At 39.6% G+C, this 23,179-nt stretch overlaps 1 long non-coding RNA gene across 1 annotated transcript in view; it reads left to right on the top strand.

Annotated features, from left to right (window-relative positions):
* LOC125909283 (uncharacterized) overlaps nucleotides 1–20,206 on the top strand; it is a 42,206-nt gene extending 22,000 nt beyond the window's left edge. Inside the window, exons 2-3 of the long non-coding RNA XR_007453641.1 lie at nucleotides 15,526–15,669; nucleotides 20,117–20,206. This is a non-coding gene — a long non-coding RNA (uncharacterized LOC125909283). The remainder of the gene's footprint in view (nucleotides 1–15,525; nucleotides 15,670–20,116) is intronic.
* Nucleotides 20,207–23,179: the final 2,973 nt, after the last annotated feature.

Genomic DNA, 23,179 nt, shown 5'->3' with positions numbered 1-23,179 from the left:
GGCCCCGTCGGTTAAGCATCTGACTTTTGATTTCTCGGATCATGATCTCTTGGCCATGGGATGGAGCCTCACGTCAGACTCCATGCTGAGTGTGGAGTCAGCTTAAGATTCTCTCTCTCTGCCCCTCTCCCACTCACACACGTGCACTTTCTCTTTCTCAAAAACAATATGTAACTATACAAATTAAAATAAAAAATTTATGAAATTCCTATTAAATTCGAGAGAAGTTGTTTTGAGAACATGGAGGTATGAAAAACTTAGTTTTGAACATGGTGAGTTTGAGATGTTCGCTAGACAATTAAGTGGAGATGAATAGTAGACCACTCTATTGAGGCAGTAGACAACTCTGTGTATGAGTCTGGAGTTCAGAGAACAGATACGGATGGAGACAAACTTGAGCGGCACAAGCAGCGTTTAAAGCCACGAAATTAAGTGAGAGGAGATCCCAGGACTCATTCGTGTTTTATTCAAAGGTGAGAGAGAGTTGAGGAGCTGGCATAGCAAATGGTGAAAGAGTCGTCGTGAAGGAAGAAAGCCAGGCAAGCACGCAGTGTTACAAAGAGAAGGAAATGGAATATTGTCTCCAAATGAGAGCTCATGTAAGATGACGGCTGCAAAGCGACAATCCAAATTAGCAGTTAGGAGGCTATTGGTGACCCTGGCAAAGCTATTTAATAAAAAGTATATGTAAAGCCCGACTGGAGTTGCTTTCTGTGACTGTTTCATTCACACTCTGGGAAGTATTGAATCTTAGCCGTGTTTTCTCATAGCTTTGACATTGCTCCCCTAAGTGCTCTGCTCCCCTAAGTGAAGTAACATACTGTGCATAATTAACTAAATTGTGTTTGTTAAAAATAGTACCAACAATAAAATAACAGTGGCAAGTGGCTGGATGTATTTTGGGGAAGAGAAAGAAGAAATAAATTATTGAAGACTTTCTTCCATCATACTCAATGAGACTATTCTCTTCAGAAGGAAGACTGTGTACAGTTGCGTAGGTTGTGCACTGCATAAATCCTAGAGAAATCATTCATCTCTTTGTGTACATGAATGGCACCATCTAGGGTTGTACAGTTTAAATACGGAATAACTGTTCATGTGGCTCTGCTCTAAATTGGTATAGGATGGGGGATGTAAATCTACTGTTGTTTTCGTCTTAACTTCCATGTATTTTATGTTTGAGCATTTCATTGCAAAAAATGGAATTTACCAGTTTAAACAAATACACTTTTCAAATAGTATGTAAATTTAATCCAAAGCCTTTTGGAATGCACAAAACCACATATTCCATTTTACTACATGCATTTTAAAATTTGTTAAGGATAATTTTTGATGATAGGCCTTATGTGCCAGCCTTAGAATATAAGATAAATGTTTCTGTATCTCAAACGTCCTTATTGACCAAATTCTGGTACTGAGATGGTGTAATCACATATTTCATCCAATGATTTAACAAATGACTCAAATCCTCATGCTTATATGCATCTTTCCATGAGTTAAGAATCTTATTTCTTTATCTTCTATTTAAATATGCACTCAAAAAGTAACTCCTAATCCCCCAACATATGCCAGACTGAATGCTAGAGATTCCAAGAAAATAAAGATATGTTATCCACTGTTCATGCCACTAGGTTACCAATTATTAGAGAACAAATTCTCCCCAAACTTCGTGATTTTGAAAGAACAACCAGGGTGCGTGGGTGGCTCAGTCGGTTGAGTGTCCGACTTTGGCTCAGGTCATGATCTCACGGTTTCTGAGTTCGAGCCCCAATTCGGGCTCTGTGCTGACAGCTCAGAGCCTGGAGCCTGTTTCAGATTCTGTGTCTCCCTCGTTCCCTGCCCCTCCCCCACTCACGCTCTGTCTGACTGTCTCTCTCAAAAATAAATAAACATTACAAAAATAAAAATAGAACAACCGTTTTACTATATATTAGGAGTTAGTAGATCCAGGACGTGTGCCGGGCTCGGCTGGGCAATTCTTCTTTTCCATGTGTCAGAGTCTCATACTTGGTGGTATTCAACAGAGATCGGTGTTGGTCTGGAGGGAAGGAGACAGCTTTGCTCAAATTCCTAATGTCATGGGCTGGGAGGATGGCTGGGAAGGCTGGGTTTCACGGAGTCTCCTTCCCTCTCTGTAGTCTCACACCCTTCCCACATGTTGTCTCCAGAAAGGTAGAAAGACTTCTTGTATCACAATACATGCGTCCCAAAATAAATGGTTTGAGAAAAAGAAACTGGAAGAACAGATTCTTAATCCTCGGCCTAGAGATCGTCTCGTCACTTCTACTATATACTCTTGGTTAAAGAAACCACACACCCTTCCTAGATTTAAGGGAACAGCACACGGACCACAGCGGGTTGTGTAGCAAAGGTTCTGCGGCCTTTTCTCATCTGCCACATCCACTGATCTTTTGATGGGGAAAGTATACTTGTAACACAAGGCTTTGTTCTGACCGAAAGAAGAGTCTCGAACATTCTTGGTAAGATCATTTTCTTCTGCCAAGTATATCTGGAAAGCCTGCCTTAGAGCTTAAGTGGCAAAATATTTGCTTTGCCAACCCAAATATGGACAAAGACTAAGAAACCTGAGGTTTAAATTCTTTCCGCGTAATGCTGTGCTCGTTAAAGGAAGTGTTTCTGAGAAGGCAAAGACCACCACCATAATCAACAAGAATGTGACACCTCATTTGCAAAATTTCCTCTGGCTCCAAATAACTGATCTCCCTGTACATCCCCTTAAAACTGGGTCTGTGCAACAATGGAATGCCAGGATGGCCATCTGTAAATTCAAGTCAGCAGAATACCCAGGGCACAGTGACCCTGCCGTGGAGTGAATGGGGGATTGGAGACACAAATCTATTGTGTGTGATTTTGTGGCTATGGAATTCAAGACAGTTCAAATACCATACGAAGCCCTGATCATCTTGCCCTGCTTATTGACCCAAAGTCATGCTGTGGAAGAAAGACTGGTTCGGAGTAAATGTCAAAGATGGGTAAGGGTTCATGCAAACCACCCAGGACTCCAACGGAAGCATTAAAAACCAACCCATACCTGTAAAAGAATTGCTCAAAACGTTGTCATATATCCCATAGGTAACTATACGGGAGGCAACAATCATGAGCCTGAGAGTAGCCTCAGAGTAGAGGTTTTAGTATGTTAGGAGTAAAAGTGCATTCAGAAGGCAAAAATTGCTACTCCCAAAGCAGAGGGAGATTGTTTTCTGTCTGAGGCTTCAGTGCCTGGATCTTCTTTTAAGTACTGACTGACGATTTCGTATTTTCACGAGGAATTAAATGTGTAGTGAAGAAAGATTGATTTTTAGACCTCTTCTTGAATTTTCAAAAGTGACAGAAGAGAAGACAAAAAAAAAAAAACAAAAAAAAAAACAAAAAAACAAAACAAAAAAACAAAAAACTCAACAGCAGCTTAGGCATCTTAAATGGAGTGAGGGATTTTTTTTTTATGTATTCTGATCCTTATAATATTGGCTTTACCTTTCCTGTGTATGGTATTAGAAAAAGAAAAAAAAAAAAGAAGATATACCACAGTGGGAAAGGATTTATTAACAGAAGATAGCTGTATAAATTCACTTGTAATAAAATAAATTATTTTAATGAGTGATGAATTTTAAAAGGGTTCTTTCCCCAACATGAACAGTCTTGTAAAAATGATCTATTTTCTTACCAACATGATTATGTACAGAAAATATGTTTGTAGCAGTACAAAAATCACTTTTAATACCTAGTTTTCAAAATTAGAAGTCTGATTATGAATTATCACTCTTATTTTAGTCTTTTTTTATATAACGGAACATGAATTAGAAACAGAATTGTCCACTCTTCATAAAAATATACTGAATTTTATGTTTAAAGCCTTTGATACCTAAACTATAGCTTTAGTAAATACCATTCTTTTTACTTTCTTCAAGAGGCTATAAGCAATACCAAAAGGTTAGCTTGAAGAAGGTTTATAGTGCCATCAAAATAGAGTATTTTATATTTATCTAGCAGTTTACATTTTTCAAAGTTTGGTCAATTCTTTGATTTCCTTTACTCCCCAAAAATCTCTGTGAAGCAAGTCACAAATAAGTGCTTTGGTGCGAATTGTATTTTTCAGATAAAAACACTGAAGCACAGTGAAACAATCAAATTATCAAAGTCACGTGTGGACTAAAGTCTCTCCTCTGTTTGCAAGGGTTCTTACCTATGGAGACTAATGTCGCGCTCAGCCAGCCTCTAATGCTTTTGAGACAATTGGATGTTTCACATTTTATGATCAGATGTTCAACATACACTTAAGCTCATTCTAAGCTCACGCTAAGCATCTTATGAGACCCAACTAGAGTCTGTTGGGTGGATGTGGTTGGGACTGGGGGAACCCTTCAATCAAAAACAAATCCAGATTGTGTTCTAGCTCAAATCAGATACATGGCAGAAGAGTTTAGTACTTACCAAGTAGGTAAGAAGTCTACATTTTGCAACCTCCTTTGAAGTAACATTGCAGCCACGTGATTATTAACCGTCAGGGAACTAGGGGCCAAACTGACGCGTGTTATTTCCAGATCAACGCAGTTAAGGGGGGAAATGCGTGCGTCTTCTCCATCACCCTACTGCATGCACCAGATGGTGCAGTTTCAAGATGGAAGAGGGCAGCCTGACCTACCTCAGGCTGAGACATGAACAAGAATAAACCAATAGGGTGTTAAGCCAGGAAAATGTCAGGGGTTCCTTTATTGCAGCAACTAGCTTCAAATATTCTATTGAAGATAGTAGAGTATTTTCAAGAAACAAAAGGGTTTCTGGATCTGGGGCAGTATCCACGATTCCATGATGGTTACCATAAACTGGTTAACGGCAGCATCTCAGCTACGGAGCGTATTTCAAAGCCCCAGAACTTTTGTCCTGATGGGGCACTTAGGCTCACCCTGGAGCCCCCTGGTTCCCACTCACCACCAGATCATACAATAACCCCTTCTCTGTTGTACAGCATGTGACACATCACGAAATGTTTGGGTTACAGAAGAACTGAGAATCACAACAGACTGTGGTAGTGCCGGTCAAGACAGAGGAATGATCGGTCGCTGAAAAATACTTTGAGATATTGGACAGAGGAATGAGGGCTTTACACGCATGCAATGAACGATAAAAATAGTTAGAGATTTGAACATGACAGCAGAGAAATCTCTGAAATGACATTTTGCCCTTCTATCAGTTAAAGCTGGAAAGATGGACACAGGCTTCCAGTTACGGGATGAATATGTCATGGGGATAAGGTTCCATCATCGGGAATGTAGTCCAATATATCATAGTAGCACGATGTGGTGACAGATAGTAGCCTACACTTGTGGTGAACATAGCATGATGTATTATTTAATGTTTTTTACTTTTAAGTTTATTCATTTATTTTGAGAGAGACAGAGACAGCACAAGTGGAGGAGGGCAGAGGTAGGGAGAGAACGAGAATCCCAATCAGGTTCCATGCTGCCAGTGTGAAGCCTGACGCAGGGTTCCAACCCACAAAACTGCAAGATCATGACCTGAGCCTAAACCAGGAGTCGGTCCCTCAACTGGCTGAGCCACCCAGGCGTCCCTCTAATGAATTTTATTTATTTTTTATTCTTTTTTATTGCAATGTTTATTTATTTTTGTGAGACAGAGAGACAGAGGCAGAGCGTGAGTAGGGGAGGGACGGAGAGAGAGAGGGAGACACAGAATCTGAAGCAGGTCCCAGGCTCTGAGCTGTCAGCACAGAGCCCGACGCTGGGCTCGAACTCACAGACCGTGAGATCATGACCTGAGCTGAAGTCAGACGCTCAACCCACTGAGCCACCCAGGCACCCCACCCTCTAGTGAATTGTAAACCAGACCATAAGAAAAGTTACTAGCCTTCCCACCACACACTCACTTGGGATTTCAAAACATGGGATATATAAAAGGAGCCACAAAAGGAAAAGAGAGTTAAAAGAGACAGTGTTTCTTTTTCATCAAAGGTTACCTGGATAACCGTGGTGCCGAGTCCTAAACACAAGAAATAGAAGTTAATACTCCCACACACTTCGGGTATTCTCTTCTGGCGTCCCTGTGAAGACAAAATAACCAATGTACTTTAAATATATTAGAATTCTGAGTGGTGGGGATCTTAAGCTCCCATTCAAATATTCATGAAGGCACATCTGATTTGTGATTGGATTGGACCAAGAATGAAATCTCAGTCTGGTTCTAGATTAAAGTCATCTCTTTTAGAATTAGATGGAGATAGATTTTATAGCTGACTCTGATAAGCATCAGAAGCTAGGCAGGGCTGGCTTTCAGTGTTAACCTTGTAGCTGCCTGGGCCACTGGGATGGAAACTGTAATGCCATTCTTAAAGTATCCCTCAAAGCCAGGTTAAGGGGTGCTGACCAGTCGTCATGGGAGAGAAGCAATCCACAGTTCGTTCTTGGTCATGTTTCAGACAGAAAAGGAAAAGCTATCTTAGTTTAATGAGGCAGAGAGTTTCCAGTTGGAAACCAGCATACTACATCACTGGTTTCAGTAACTTTTGTTATTTTTTGAATCCTTAAGAGAGTCATAAAACAGGGGCCCCCTGGGTGGCTCAGTTGGCTAAGCATCCGACTTCCGTTCAGGTCATGATCTCATAGTTCGTCGGTTTGAGCCCCATGTCCGGCTCTCTGCTGACAGCTCGGAGCCTGGAGCCTGCTTTGGATTCTGTGTCTCCCTCTCTCTCTGCCCTCCCCTACTCATCATCTTTCTCTCTCTCTCTCTCTCTTCAAAAATAAATAAATATTAATTTTTTTAAGAAAAGCAATAAAACAGAGGGAACTAAGAGATCCAAACAAACTTTATTTTTTTAAGCATCATTTAAGATGACCGTAAGTATTTCTGTTCTTCTTTGAGATACTACATTTTTTTATTTTTAATATTTTTAATGCTTATTTATTTTTGAGAGGGAGAGAAAGAGAGAGTTAGCGAGTGGGGGAAGGGAAGAGAGAGAAAGGAGGCAGAGGATCCGATGCAGGCTCTGCACTGACAGCAGATAGCCCGATGTGGGGCTCAAACTCACAAACCATGAGATCTTGACCTGAGCCGAAATCGAAGTCCGACACTTAACTGACTGAGCCACCCAGCTACCCCCAAGCTATAAATTCTTTGATATACTTCTAAACACACACAAGTAGAGGCGTGCACACGCTCCCATGTGCTCGCTCACACACATGCACTCACATTCACACTCATACAATCCTGGGGCTGAGGTTAAAAGCAAAAGGCTTACAAGGGGCTGCAGGAATCTAAGTGTTCAGGTACAGAGAAATGTGTGGGTTATTTAATCATCAAATTGTCTTTCTATATCTTTTGGAATACCGCCTTGCCAATAAATAGGCTATGCGTGTTTTATCGTAGATGTTTAAAGTTGTGTTGGAGGGGCGCGTGGGTGGCTCAGTCGGTTGAGCGACCGACTTCGGCTCAGATCATTATCTCATGGTCTGTGGGTTCAAGCCCCTCGTCGGACTATGTGCTGACAGCTCAGAGCCTGGATCCTGCTTCGGATTCTGTGTCTCCCTCTCTTTCTGTGTCTCCCTCTCTCTCTGCGCCTCCCCCACTCATGCTCTGTTTCTCTCTGTCTCAGAAATAAATAAACATTAAAAAAAAGATATTTATAACGTTGTGTTGGAGTTTTGTATGCCAGAGACTTCAAAATCCGTAACGTACAAATAACGTAAACAATGACTGGTGTTGTGACATCTCAAATCTCATAACTGATTTATAGGTAATGATTCATCAGTGATATTAAGTCAAGTATGGGAAGCTTTTCTTGTATTGCAAACACAGTTTTTTGAATTTTCAATTTTATCTTCCCTTTCCTGTTTTTATTGTCTGAGTTCTTGCTTTGTCTGTTTATTCCAATCCAGACATTATCCTGGTTTCAACCTTGCACATTCCTTGGGAGAGTTCATTGATTTCTTTTCAAGGTGGCATTTCCAATTTAATGAACGAGACACTTACTGTGTGACCTTAGGGAGAACACTTAACCTCTCTGGGCTTTACCTTTTCCATGTGTAAATGCAAATGAGAAATCAGGGATCACTCAGTGATTTCTTTAAGATGTGTTACTGGGCAACATTTTTATGCTGTTCCCAAAGCATTTTATTTTTCCTAATAATATTTAATACTGCACACTCATCTAGGAGAATAAAAGAAATAAATAAGATGAATACATTTCTAACATCTACTCCATAATCCCAGACTTTTTTTTTAAGATGCGTGCCTAGACTCTGCTTTCCAGATTGAAGCTTCTTTTCTTTTGGGAAGGGAAATATCTGCATCATAGAAATCACGGTCCCTACTAATGCCTGTCAAGGACAAGAACATATCAAAAGGGAAGGAGCCTTTGTCCTATGTTGAGGTTAAACACTTACCACTCCTAGGGAAAGCTTACATTTCTTTTGTACTATGTGTCTGTGAATGTTTTATGAATCCGATTGAGCTTAAGTATCAAGTTTCTCTGACAGACACAGTTGATTCTGAAGAATAAAGATACAGCAGAAAGTTATTGATTTTTAGAGGTCTACGCCTTGTGAAAAATTAACCAGACATTCCTTCAAAATCGATACGATTACCCTTGCTGCTTCAGACCGGTTACCCCGAGGCTGACACAAAGAATGTCTCCATCACAGAGGGCAGTGGTTTTGTGGGTTTTTTAAAACCATCGGCAGGTGTTTTCCCCCTATAATGAATCTTTCCTTTCTTCCCACCGTGTCTAACCCCCCACGCCTTTGCACAAACGTACCTGTAAACACACCTTCCATTTTCTCCATTTTCTGTGACTTTGCTGCCTTCTGTGGAAATGGCGTGGAAGCTTGGAGTAACCCACTGAACCCAGTTCCAGCCTACGTAGTTCAGAAGACACCAATATCAGATGCTAACTCCATATCACGTTTTATTATTGATTTCTGACTGAGGTGACCACTCTGCTCTCTGTGACTTACCAATTCTGATCACTTTTTTTTTTTTGACAACTGAGAATGGACGGCCCTTTCCCACGTCTGCTCAGACACGAGAGTGTCTATTCTTTCCACCATCGAATCCATATAAAGTCATACATTTATACATGGTTGTATTCCTATCCAGCTCATTGGCAAGTAACTGAAGTCCATTTCCAATATGCATTCGCTGTAGGTCAAGCACTGTGCTTGCCGAAATACCCAGAGGAACGAGAGGTTAAACCCTGTGGTCAAGGAGCTTGCTGACTTACAGCATTTGTCCAAGGGGGTGCTCTTGGCATATAGGGCAAGCAAATCCTTTATTGTACTGAATCGCCTTGTGCTTTTGCAGGACATTCAGCATCCTTAGCCCAAATCCATTGCCAGGAACACCTCTCTGTTATTGTGGCAATCAAAAATACCTCCTCATATTTAGGAGACAAAACTGGACAAGTAGCACTGACCCTATGTGGGCTCAGGTGGGCTAGCGAAAGTCTGTCTTGATGCCCAGGTCGCAGATATCTAAGATATCTAACCTGAGTCTGAAAACAGACTCATGGCCTAAACTCTCTACGTTGATCTTTAGATCCCAAATTTTACTCACTAAAGTCCCTGGTCTCTATGGGAACCTTAGTTTCTGAATGCCAACATCGTCTCTGGATCTCTTGTCTAACACACCTGTCTTTGCAGGTACTGCCTAACTCACTCGGTCTGCCCTTAATGGGCAAACAGTCCCGCAGTGCCTTGAGTAATTTCCTTAGCAGAGGACTGGAGATAGAGGGGTGCACTTTTCCAAGATTTTCTAAAACAATTAGCAATGTAATATATTTATTGGCGTAGTTTTACTAGGAAAAAAAACCTACTTCTTTTGCATTTTCATGAAATAATTTATTTAACTGTTTAGAATTAACCAAGCTGCTACTAAGTAATAAGCATTTGACTGGTCTTTGGGAATACTCATATATTTGTAAACAAACACAATCCCTTCCTTTCAAGACTGTACATTCTATCGGCAAAAGACACTAGTCAAACAATCACACAAATAAATGAAAACGGAAGTGATATTATGTGTCAAAAAAGAGATAACTCAGAATGAATATAATGGGGACATCATCTTTGCCAAACAGCACTGGGGCAATTGTCCAGATGAACTGCTGGTTGAGATGAGGTCTAAACTTTAGATTCTAAAGAAAGAAGGAATTAACTAAATGATGACAAGAGGGGAGAATCCAATCCGAAGAACTAACTTTCTTCAGTGAGTATATCAAGATTTATGCATATGTAAATCCCTATTTAAATATATATATACACACACACATATATATTTATACATTTATACATATATACATATATACACACATAGATATGTGTATATACGTATACATGTATATATACGTATATATGTATATCTGTGTGTGTATATATGTATGTATATATGTATATATATATACACACACATAGATATACATATATATGTATGTATACATATATATATATACACACACACATATATATATACACACATATATATATATTACATAAATGGATAAAAACTTCCAATATTTGAAAGAAATTAGCTGATGGGGCCCCTGGGTGGCTCAGCTGGTTAAGCGTCCAACTTCGGCTCAGGTCATGATCTTGTGATTTGTGAGTTCGAGCCCCAAGTCAGGCTCTGTGCTGACAGCTCAGAGCCCAGAGCCTGCTTCGGATTCTGTGTCTCCCTCTCTCTCTGCCCCTCCCTGCTCGTGCTCTCTCTCCCTCTCTCTCTCCGTCTCTCAAAAATAAACATTAAAAAAGAAAAAAAAAGATAGCAATTAGCTGAATTCTCCTCCCAAGTCTGGCTTAGATATTCTTATTTAGATGAGATAAATAATTTAGTCTCTTTAGACCTCGTTTTCTCTTATGAAAAGTGAAACAACGAAATAACATCTTTTCATAGTCCGTCAAGTTCGGGCTTATAGATTTGTTTTGTAAAAATAGACAGGGATTTAAAGCCAGGCATGAGATCAAAGCCAGCTTTGCCACTCATTTAACTATGTGAAGATGGGCACGGTATTTAACTTGGAAAAACCACAGTGTCATTTGAGCAAACAAAATGGTAGGTTCACCAAGCTTCTCTGTATGTTTAATTTCTAGCACAAGTCAAATAATCAAGAAAAAGTAACCATCATTGCTCTCTAAAATACCAGAATTCGGAAATTCAGGTGAAGGAAATTTAAGTTATTATAAATATACATAATTTCAAAAAAAGGTTTTTTTTTTAACAACATTATACATTCTATTCAGGTTAACTATGATATTGTGGTTAGAGGATCTTTTAATGAAATCTTGATTTTCTAGAAACTATAAAAAATTTAAAAGCCATAGTAAAATGTAAAGCATAGTGAAAATACCTTACACTGATGTTTCTTCTCTTCTACTATTTTTTTTTTTTTTTGGTCTATAATTGGTCATTATGCACATGTATCTTTTGACAATATCTATGGCTATTTCTGGATGCACCAATTGAAGAATGGTGCTATTTTTCAGTTTTCCTTTTTATGTTCTTGGCCCATGCTAAATGACTCTTTCATAAGGAGTAATGGATGCATATTTAGCCATCTATCCGATAGTAGGACAGATCATATGTCACATGCAGGTTAAGCTAGTTTGTCTATCAGTTGGTTAAATCCTAATAATCTCAATTAGATGCTGTCTCATTAGTTTAATTAGCTCTGCTTTAAACTGATGTTTTGAATCTGCCTTCCACTCATAAAGCAAATCCTGCCAGAAGGGATGCTCTTGAGAATTACCATTACCAAAGTGGATTAAATTAAATCGAGTGGATTCTAGCCTCCACCAACTCTGTTTTGTTCCGCAGTCATATCACACTTCCTTGTTCCTTTCTCCTCAAAGTTACCAAACTTACCAAAGTTGTGTTGGAAAAGAGATTAGTGGCTTTCCTACTATGATTTTATTTGGCCCTTTAGGTTTTTGAAGAGACACTCCTGAAGATGCCTGGAGGAAAGATAAAGAAAATGTTCAGTCTGCATAGTTGATCTACTTTTACTGACTTATGTTTGGTCATTACATGGAATTTTTCATATAATGAAGAGTTCTATAGCCATACGAACAAAAATGCACCAAACTGTGTGTTTTTTCTCATGTTCCTCACATTTCTAACTTTCTATGAACTTATGAATTCAACAATTGATTCATTAGTTTTATCTCTAAGAAGGAACACAGTATCTATACAACCTTGGTTAATGCTCACCTTTAATAGAGCATGGATTGTAGGAAGGAAGACAGAAATACTTCCTCAGGCAGCACGATAAGGCAACTCAACTTCACAAAAGAGACTGATTAATTCCTTCATTTAGTAACATGCTGGGGATACAAAGGTGAACAAAACATAATCTGCTTTCTTGGAGCTCATGGTATATTGGAGGAAATAGAAACAAACAAATAAACACACACACACACACACACTATTATGTCAAATACCAGTGCAAGGCATTGAAAAAATAAATCGGGGGCAGCCACAGTAACTAAAGAGGAGTTTATCAATTATCTATTGCTAACAAGCAACCCCAAAATTTAGAGGACTGAAACAAATAAGAACCATTTTATTTGCTCATGTTTCACTAATATGCATTGGGCTGTGTGGTTCTGCTCTCCCTGCAGGAGATACCATATGACTGCATTCAGGAGGCTGATTAGCTGTGGGCTGGGCTCCACTGGATGGTGGGGCTTTGCTCCCTCTCTATTGGTGTCTCCACAAAGTCTGTGCACCTGATCTCTTCATGGGGTTGTTCTCCTAGCAGTGTAGCCAGACTTCCGGCATGGTGGCTCAGAGCTTAAATAAACACAAAAGTAGAAGCTCTTGAGATTACTTAAGACTTGTACCCAGAGACAGTAGAGTGTTACTACTATTTGTTCTATTGATTAAATTGAGCCCTAAGGATAGCCCAATTCCTGGGGAGGTGACTACGAAAGTGTGTGAATACCAGGGATCATGTTCTTATTAGGATCCCTAATATAACATAAGTATCCCGGGAGGTTCTAGTTTAGAGAGTGATGTGGGGAAAAGTTTTCAAGTCATCAGAAGAGCAAATCCATGACCCCAAAGTAGGAAAACAGATTACATAAGGACTGGAAAGAAGATAGGCATGGGCAGAGTCGAGGGAATCAGTAGGAGAGTGATAAGAAATAAGGTCAGAAAGAAGTTCGCATCACAAAGGGCCTTAGAGACCTTAGCCAGAAACCTGAATTTTATCATTTTTCCAGTAGGAAACCATGGGAGAGTATTGGCCAGAAGAATGATACATTTGATTTTTAAAAAATCACTTGCCTTCTGTGTGACTTGAGTTATGGAGTCAGAATGAAAGAGGGGGCTAGGAGGCAATCATAGCATTGTATATGAGAATATTACAAAAAATGGATAGGTGGTGATGAGCATTAAGAGGATGGATAGATTCTGGAAGTATCTTGGAGGCAGACTGACAGAACTTGGGAAAGAACATGATACGGATCATTGAGCAGAGAGGGGCATAGTTTAGCATGAAAACCTAAGTTGAGATGATGTCTTTTAGGGATATGGAGAAGACCACAAAAACTGCTTGGTAGGAGCTTGAGAAATCAAGGGATCTGTTTTGGACCTGTTAACTTTGAGATGCTTACTCAACATTCAAATGGATTTGAAAACTGACCAATTAGATATGACAACTCAGGGACTGAAGAGAGTCAAAAGCGTTTATATGGCCTTTAAAGCCATTGGACAATATGATCTCTCTTAGGGCAGAAGTACAGACAGATAAAAGTTGAGCCAAAGACTGTGAAATTTTGAGATGGGAAGAAGAGGAAGAACCTTGCTGACTGTAAACAGTGCCATGATCAGATTCAATGACTAATAATCCTAGCAGCAAAGAGAGCTTGAGTTAGAAGAGGTAGGCCCCAGTAGTAAGGAGACAAATTAAGAGGATTTAGCAATAATGAAGGGAACAGATGGCAGTCTTAAATTTAAGGAGTAGCAATGAGAGACAGAAGGGAATTGGGGGTTTGTTTAGGGAGAAAAACAGGGTTTGATGCCTGAAAGGATATGGAGTTACTGGCTAACATTTTCTTTAATTAATTAATAATTAATTTATATGTCTGTATAAATTCGGTATTTAAGACTTTGAGGTCTTAGAAACCAAATCATTAGAAAATTATGGAAACCACCTAGAACGCAGTTCATATAGAAATATTGGACTGGGGCGCCTGGGTGGCTCAGTCAGTAAAGCATCTGCCTCTTGATTTCAGCTCAGGTCATGATCTCACTGTTTGTGAGCTGGAGCCCCACATCAGGCTCTGAGCTGTGAGTGGAAAGGATTCTCTCTTTCCCTCTCTGTCCCTCTCCTGCTGGCACTCTCTGTGTCTCTCTCAAAATAAATAAATAAACTTAGAAAAGAAAGAAAGAAATATTGGATTGATAGAGCACTGGCTGCTTTTATAACCCAGGATAAGACAAAAGTATTAACATGAAACTTCTTCCGCACAATTTGGGATGTCTTCAAGCATTGAGCTATACGCAGGTATCTCCTATCATCATTTATTTTTCCTTTCTTAAAAGGAACATTTTCTCAATCTCATTATGTCTTTTTTCAATAAGTCCTATTTTGGTTGCTTGTGGTCTTCTGAAAGACAAGTTCAAAATGACATCCATGTTGGTAAAAGGAATGTGTGTGAGAGGTAATTACTACACCTCTATAATGTGACTCCTATATGACTTTGGGAACCTTAGAGAATCCCTTGGCTTTACTTTGGGTTAGATAAATTCCTGCTGCCCCCTAGTGGCCCTTGGTCCAGCAACAAAATCTCTGTGTCCCTAGTTTATTTTGTAGCAGAAGCATGCATTGGTGACACCAACATAGCCCATGGGGGACAACTCTAGAAACGGAGGTATTTTACAGACATCAAAACTCTATGTATTCATAATTGCCTAAAATGGCGGTCTGGCTGTTAGCACTGCAATCAATGAAGCTCTTAATTGTTCAATGGTGGCACCACCATGTCATTTGTCAGTCAGAAGTCAGCCGTTTCTTTTCTTGAATTTTTTAGTTATTTATGTGTTTATTTTTGAGAAAGAGAGAGAGAGAGAGAGAGAGAGAGCATGAGCAGTAGGGGCAGAGAGAGAGGGAGACAGAATTTGAAGCAGGCTCCAGGCTGTCGGCACAGAGCCTGACACAGGGCTCGAACTCAGGAACCTTGAGATCACGACCTGAGCTGAAGTCAGCTGCTTAACTGACTGAGCCACTCAGGCACGCCAGAAGTCAGTCATTCCTTGATAGGTCTAGAAGTTTGCTCTTTTTCATGATTGAAATTCTGAATCTTCTTATCCACAACGTAGGCATCATCGCCATCATGTGAACGAACATTTGGGCTTTACTGAACATCGAATGGGCACAATAGCAAGAGTGTGTTCCCTTGCCTTGTACTTTATTCTACTCCTCAATTTTTCTTTCCTGATCCCCTGTCCCCTGTTTGAACATGGTTTATTGACTATGAGAAATGTCATTTCCTTCAGGAGAAACCCAACTCCCGCTTGTACTTGGGATATTACCCTCTGAACTGAAGGACATGATAACATCAGAACACAGTAATCCAACTTCAGAGTTCATCCACTCTTGGTCCTTTGCATGGCTGAAATAAAGAATATGTATTTATAATAGTAAGTATATTAGTATATATTATCTATTTACTAATTACAATATTATTCATTCATATTCACCACTTCCCCAAGATTCTTCCTGTGCAGCTTCTCATTTACAAACGACTGCTCAAAAAAAGGCCACATACAAATCTACGAGAAAAATCCAAAATTTACAAAGATAAGAAAGGTGTTCTAAATCAAACAGAAAAACGTAATATTTCTCCCCAAGGAGACATGAAAAAAAATTGCATTTATTTTCTTTTGCTGGAAGACACATCCAGTTTGATTTACCAAACAGAACAATCCACTTGTGAACCTAAGATATCTGCATAAGGTGAAGGATGGCTTAGGTATTCCAGGAATGCAATGGTAACTAAATGGTTTGCACTCACATGATATTTCTGTGTGTGTGTGTGTGTGTGTGTGTGTGAAAACAAAGATACCTGTTGCTTTTGTAAGGGAGAATGCTTTTACCTCTTTCTCTTTTAGGTTCTTTGGCTGGTCTAATAATTAAATTGGCATAAGACAGATTAACAGGAGGAAAAAACATTTAGTTTCATTCCTACAGGAACCCCAAGGATATGAGACTCCCTGAAATCAAGGCAATTGAAACTTACATGCCATTCTGAGCTTAGGAGAAGTGGGTGGGAGTCTGAGACTTCAAAGGGGAGGAACACAATTCAAGGGAAGATAGAAAGAGCCAATGTTTTGTAAACGGGTGTCTGCCCTGCCTTGTTTATAAGCTTTGTAAGAATTTACCTCTGGTGATGGCTCTCTTCCCTTTCTAAATTCTTTTAAGCAGTTAAGGGGAGGTAAGAAGACCTTCTCGAATCTGGTGAACCTTGATTGCCTCCAGTTGGAAACAACCCACACACCAAAGTGGCACAATCTTTGGTGGCCTGCCCTGAACCTCATTTTCTCCAGATAAATTTACCTCCATGGAGACAGAAACTATTTTAAAAGTGTGAAAACCTTTGCTATCTTAATTGTAAATTCTTAGTGCAAGTGCAAGTTTTTCCCCTCTACATTCCACACCCTCTAACATTAAAAAAAAAAATGTTTGACTGCATCTCAGTCTTAAGGTAAAGTCATAGGAAGTCAATATGATTTTGTGCCACCTTTTTGCCCTCCTGTGAGACCTGTAAACTTTTCTTTCTTTTTTTAATGTTTATTTATTTTTGAGAGAGAGATAGACAGAGTGTGAGCATGGGAAGGGCAGAGAGAGAGGGAGACACAGAATCTGAAGCAGGCTCCAGGCACTGAGCTGTCGGCACAGAGCCTGATGTGGGGCTCGAGCTCATGAACTGTGAGATCATGACCTGAGCTCAAGTTGGACGCTTAACCAACTGAGCCACCCAGGTGACCTAGACCTGGAAACTTTTTAATGCAACTTCTGTGACAACTGAACTTCTTTGACAATTTAACACAACTTTGACACAAAAGACAAATCCATCTTTGTAATCCCAGAGTTTAGATATAGTCTGGCTTATAGTAGATGATCAACGAAAGTCTGTTGAAGAGAACCAAGAAAAGAAGAACAGAGGTGACATCAACAACAAGAGATAAAATGTAAGTGGTATCCACTGAGAGACAAGGCATCACGGAGGGAAACCTGTGAGATGATTTAATATTGATTGGGAAGGAATATAAATTCCTCAATTATACTTTGAATTAAGGACTCCTGGTCGATTCATGGTAAGTCTTTGAATGTAAATTTATATTTCAAAATATTGAAAAGACTGTAAACCTGAACCAATGGATGTGAGTTACAGCTAAATTTGAGACTGGGTCCAGATGCAGTGGAGAAGTTGACAAAACTTGCTTCTGTCTCTCGTTACAAAATACTTTATTTTCTACCTACATTGGCCAGGGATATCCTGCCAAGAAAGGATGCTATCTAATATGTAATCTCCATTGTTGGAATATAAATATCTTAAAATAAGACTCCAGGGAAGAGTCATGCCATTTTGATGGAGGTATTTTAGGTACTGTAGGGACCACATTTTATGAAAGGCAGTTTGGGAAATAATGTCCCTCCATTATAAGATATAAACATCATTTTGATATTACTTAATGAGTCTATAGTTCAGCTAGTCATAATTGTTACACCTTTATGGCACATCCCTCTGGGCTCTTTAACTCAGAGCCTTGATAGTTTCTACCCATGCACATTGAAGAACCAGAAACTCAATGCTATTTTTTTTCAATAAGTTTTTTTGTGAATCTTATTTTCCATCGAAATCTTATGTTTGCGTCAATGTTTAACATTCTGGAAACATGTGCTACAACTTATAAATGAACAACATTCACGATTTACTTGTTGCTTTTCCAAAAGGCAGAGATATCAAAAGATCATCTTTTAAACGGGGTGCTGAGAACCCTTGTGGTATATTCAAATCGCAGTTTTCATTGGAATAATAATCAATAACACACCTCCATTCGTCCCAACAATTAATATAGATAATAATAAGAATCAGTAACTATTTTCCGGTGATTTTAAACCCAATCCATTTGTTTCAAACTCTAGAATTGATTTCTCAGTCTGAAAGGAAATTAATTGCTTTAGTTTTAATTTTAATCGACTTTTAAACCTTCTTTGCTTCTCTTTTTCCCTGCAATTAGAGATTTCTCTAAATGGCATTACTTCTTGGTGGTCATGATTGTAGAGGTGATTTCTCCAGATTTTATTTAATTTGAATTGCCTGTCCAAAATGATAATTCCTGCAGAAAAAGGGTAGTATACAATAATTCAAAGGGCACACATTTCAAGGTAGACCACGCTAAGCCAAAATCTCACCTTGGAAACTTACTAGATGCACAATTGGCCAAGTCGTTTCTGCTCTTTGATTTTCTTTACATATTCCATTGTGTACAATATCTTCTTCCTTAAAGCTGTTTTGAAGGTTAAATAAAATAACACCCAATAAGACCTGATGAAAATAAATACAGAAAAAAAGATTAGCTCCCACTATTTCTTATCCAGTTTTTCATTAGAGATAATATCCAAGCTTTACTAAGATGTTCTATTAGATGCCTAAATAAAGTGAGCATTTGCAGCAATATAATTTATTTATTTAATATATGAAGAAAGAGTGTAGTTAGACGCATCTGGAAAAATACCTTCAGGGTACTGAAATGTGTATTCCACATTTATGTACTTGCTCACCAATAAAACTTAGTAAGAGATAAGAAAAATTTAAGAACTTCGGCAGAAAGCTGAGCTAGAACAGTCTGCCGGACCCTATATAATGCATTAACAGCAGTAAAGAAATGAGCAGAAATGAATGTAATTAGGTGCCTCTCTGTAAATAAGGTTTACTATGCAGCACTAGCTGAGTAAGCTAATGAAAGAAAGACATTTTAATTACCAGAAAATTATTTCTGTAATACCTTAGACAGAGTGTCTTAAACATGGCACTAAATATACTGTGTATATCAGTTAATTGCTTAAACAGTGAGATTCTTTTTACTACTTTTTGGGACAAAGTTTTCCTATCTGTGAGATGAAGTTAACCAGGGGAAAGTGAGTGGAAACTGAGTGTTTAAAAGGTGGGCAGACATAAAAGAATGCATTAACAAACTCTGCTGAGGTAATGTTTTAGAAATACCTCAGGTTGTGGTAAGCGAATAGGATATACTCAGTAGTAAGAAAAAAAGCTCATCAAGATTTGAAATTGGAAAGAATTTCTCTCGCTTATGGAGAGAAATAAGCGAGATATATACACATCATGTGTTTGATATATACACATCATGTGTTTCAGTGAGGTTGTAACACACAGACAAAACATGCAGCCATCTCTCCTTCCTTCCAGGAATTTAAAATAATAAATAGCTTCATCAGATTCCAAACACAGCTGGTTATTTTCTAATAATATTTGAAGAAGCTAACATCAAGCGACGTCATGTGCATGCTTCTCTAAATATAAACATGGCACCCAGAAAGTAGTGTTTCATTTATTTGATAGAGCGAGGAGCTGGTAGGATAATGGCAGATGTTTCAATCATTTTATCGGTGCCTCGCTCTGTAACTGTCTGTCAGTCAATAGGCTTTTGCTGCTTTCTGCTGCTGAAATGGTCAATGGTAATGAAGTCATCCTATTCTTCTTTGACTCACTTATTACCAAGAGAATTGAAAAATAGCATTTATTAAACGGGTTTTGCCACATACTTACTGCACTCACAGCACGTTCAAAAGCTGAGTAAAAGAAGGCTTGAAATGCTGCACAAGCCAGTTCTCAAAGAGAATGATAAGACATCACATGGCAGAAAATTATAGGGGATCGTTTTGCTTTGGGGATCATGAAATATATCGCTAATCTGTTATCACCACAGGTCATGCCAGCCCCATCTTCTAAATCCAGTCCTTTAATTAGTACATGCTGCCCTGGAAACATTTGAACAAAATAATCCCAGGGTTGGAAGTAACTTTTAAGAAAACTTATTAAACTATGTGCGTTATGCTTAGGTCACCTCTGGAATATCACAGACAAGTGGTCACCCAGTGGAAGCGTGAACACTCACTCTTATGCGGACCACCGATTTCACCCCTGGAACGACTTTGGCAGTGAGAATGAAACTCTTTCTATTAATAATAAATATGACTGCCTCCAGCATCTACTCAAATTGTGTTTTGTGAGAGGATAATAAGCTAGCTTGATCCCACCTTTTTTGCACATTCAGGAAGCAATTTAACAAGTAAGAATTACATGCTTGCTCTCAACCAGGTATTGTTTTGGATATAGTAAATAATATAATGAATAAACTCCTCAGTGGCATGGAGTTAGCTCTCTGGCTGTGGGATAGCTAGGAAACAGGCACATACACAAGCAAGTGCAGTCTGGTAATACGGAGTAGGATAAGGGTTTGCCTAGAATGCAGTGGAATGACCCAGAAGGTAGTTAGATTACAGAGGAGGCCTCAGTCAAGGACAGAGGTACAAACTATTGTTCCCTGCCAGTAAACAGTACTCACATTCACAGCAAGTTTGTTAGCTAATCATAAATATCATGCATGGCTAAGTCCAATCGGATGACCACCATGTGGCAGCCATGGAGTTAGGCACCTTCCCTAGACGGTACCTCCTAATACTTGTAGATGCCGTAGGAGACAGGTACTATTATTTCCCTTTTACAGATGAAGGAACTGAAGTTTGGAGAGGTCAAGTCATTCGCCCAAGGTCACAGGATGAGCAAGCAGCTAAGATTTGAACATTAACCCCTGGAGAGCCTCTCTCCAGGGTAGCGCTACAAGAATGAACTCTATAGCAAAGCCAATTTGTGAGATGATTCCTTTTTTGACCATCTGTTTTTTTCTTTTTAGGAGGCACCAGATAATTTCTAGAACTTTAAGGGCAAGTTTTTGGTTCACAAATCAAATGCTGGCGACTTGGGACACTTCACAAGACAACAATACAAGGTCTGGTATCACTTTGGATGCCCTTCAAAGCTCAGTTTCTCGGTGGCTTCGGCTCTTGGCAAGGTCCCTGCGGCCTGACGTTTGCCTGCTGCTTCAAGGTCCTCATGTCTAAATACCTTCCTCCTAGCTCAGTGGACTCCGGCCAACATCCCTCAAATACTCCTCAAAGCCTCCACTCTGGGCCTTTGCATTTGCTCTGGCCTCTTCCTAAAACATTATTCCTCCACATTTTCCAATGACCTTTGGCTCTTTCTTGTCTCAGATCAAACACAAGGAGCCAGATTTGCCCTGTTGGGCTTCCATGGCTTCCTACACCCACAGCTGAACATTTTCTCTAGCTTAGCCGACGTTATCTTCCTGAGCGTCCTCATTGTCTAACGAATCACGTATATTTATTTGCTTAATTATTTTTAACACCCTCTACTGGAATAAAAGCGGTAGGAGGTCAAGAGTTCTGACAGGCCATATTCAGTATGTACCCCTGGCAATTAGAATAATACTAGGGATATACTGAGAGTAGAAGAGGTAAAAAGGATGATGCATTCTTTTTTTTTTTTTTTTAACGTTTATTTTTGAGACAGAGAGAGACAGAGCATGAACGGGGGAGGGGCAGAGAGAGAGGGAGACACGGAATCGGAAGCAGGCTCCAGGCTCCGAGCCATCAGCCCGGAGCCCGACGCGGGGCTCGAACTCACGGACCGCGAGATCGTGACCTGAGCTGAAGTCGGATGCTTAACCGACTGAGCCACCCAGGCGCCCCGATGCATTCTTTCTTTCAGGGACTACTTGTTGAGGACCTCTTATGTGTTGGGCCCAAACGTAATAAAGAAAGTGAAAACTGGCTCCTGCCAAAGGAATACCAATAAAATGCGATGTAAAGTAATCTCCTTTTTCCTATTTAAGGTGAGGAAACCGAGGCTGACAGGTTAAAAAACAGCATCAGCAGATTTAGTAGCTGGCGGATGGATGAGCTAGAAATTGAAATCAAACTCTAACTCCAAAGCATTTCGTCCTGCTCCTATATTTCATGAAATATAGTCGGTGCTCAACTAAAAGTGTGACAATGGAAAGAAATCGTAGAGGATAGGGAGCAGCTAATTCAGCCTGAGCGAATCAGAGAAGTTTTTCAGAAGTGACTCTGTCACTGGGTTTGGAAATTTGAGGAAGAATTTGACAGATGGAGAAGAGCGACCAGGAGACATTGCTCGCAGAAAGGAAGCAGAGTGCATAAAAGCACGGGTGTGCAAATAAACAAAGGTCCATTTAACACCTGCCTCCTTGAAAATAGACTCTACCATGGCAGCAGGGTTTTATAAATTGTTTGTAAGAATATCTACAAAACGAGATCCAGCCACTAAAATTCAAACCAAGACATTGAGAGCCGTCATTCAGCCCGATGAAAGTGTAACAAATCAGCACCTGGTCCCGTCCACCAAGTGCAGAGAGATAAATTTAACACTACTGGGTGGACATCAAAACCTCGCTGCAGTGAAAGGGGGTAGCGGCAGAGCACCAGAGATCACGAGCTTGCCCTCTTTATATATTAGGTTCTCATAAGGGACGCAGGTTACAGTCTGTCCTTTTTACATTCATGTTCATTTGAGACCCGTGATCAGATCTACGAGGTTAACTGCCCCTTGAATAGCAGTGTGAAGTCTGTGAAAGAGAATGAGTATTGATCGGCGTGCCTCGCAAGGTGACCTGGAGTCAGAAATTTCCTCCACGATCAGCACACGTATTTATACCCTGAAGTCACTGAAAAATTGTTCCTGAGACAGGTTTTTTTTATAACTCAAGTAATTGTCAAAAATATTAATTACCGATGTAAATATTAAACAGTAAAGTTACCCATGTTTCCTTTCTGTGTATTAGAACTAAATCCGCTCTGGTCTGTAAAGAGGAAATTTCCTGACAGGTTTCTGGTGGTGTGAATGTCCTAATGCATCTCAAAACCAAAGTGTATTTTATTTTCCTGCCAGAAATCACTGTCCTTAGCCAACTTTGCCTACACTGGGCTTGGAACAAGTTAGGTTGTTTTTAAAGAACTCTATCTCAAATAATGTCTATCACATGGAAGTAGGTTGTTTGGTACATGTCTGTGTGTTTGCGAGAG

The sequence above is a fragment of the Panthera uncia genome, assembly GCF_023721935.1.
Source record: "Panthera uncia isolate 11264 chromosome B3 unlocalized genomic scaffold, Puncia_PCG_1.0 HiC_scaffold_1, whole genome shotgun sequence".
Lineage (NCBI taxonomy): Eukaryota > Metazoa > Chordata > Mammalia > Carnivora > Felidae > Panthera > Panthera uncia.
This window is presented reverse-complemented; position numbering and strand designations above follow the sequence as displayed.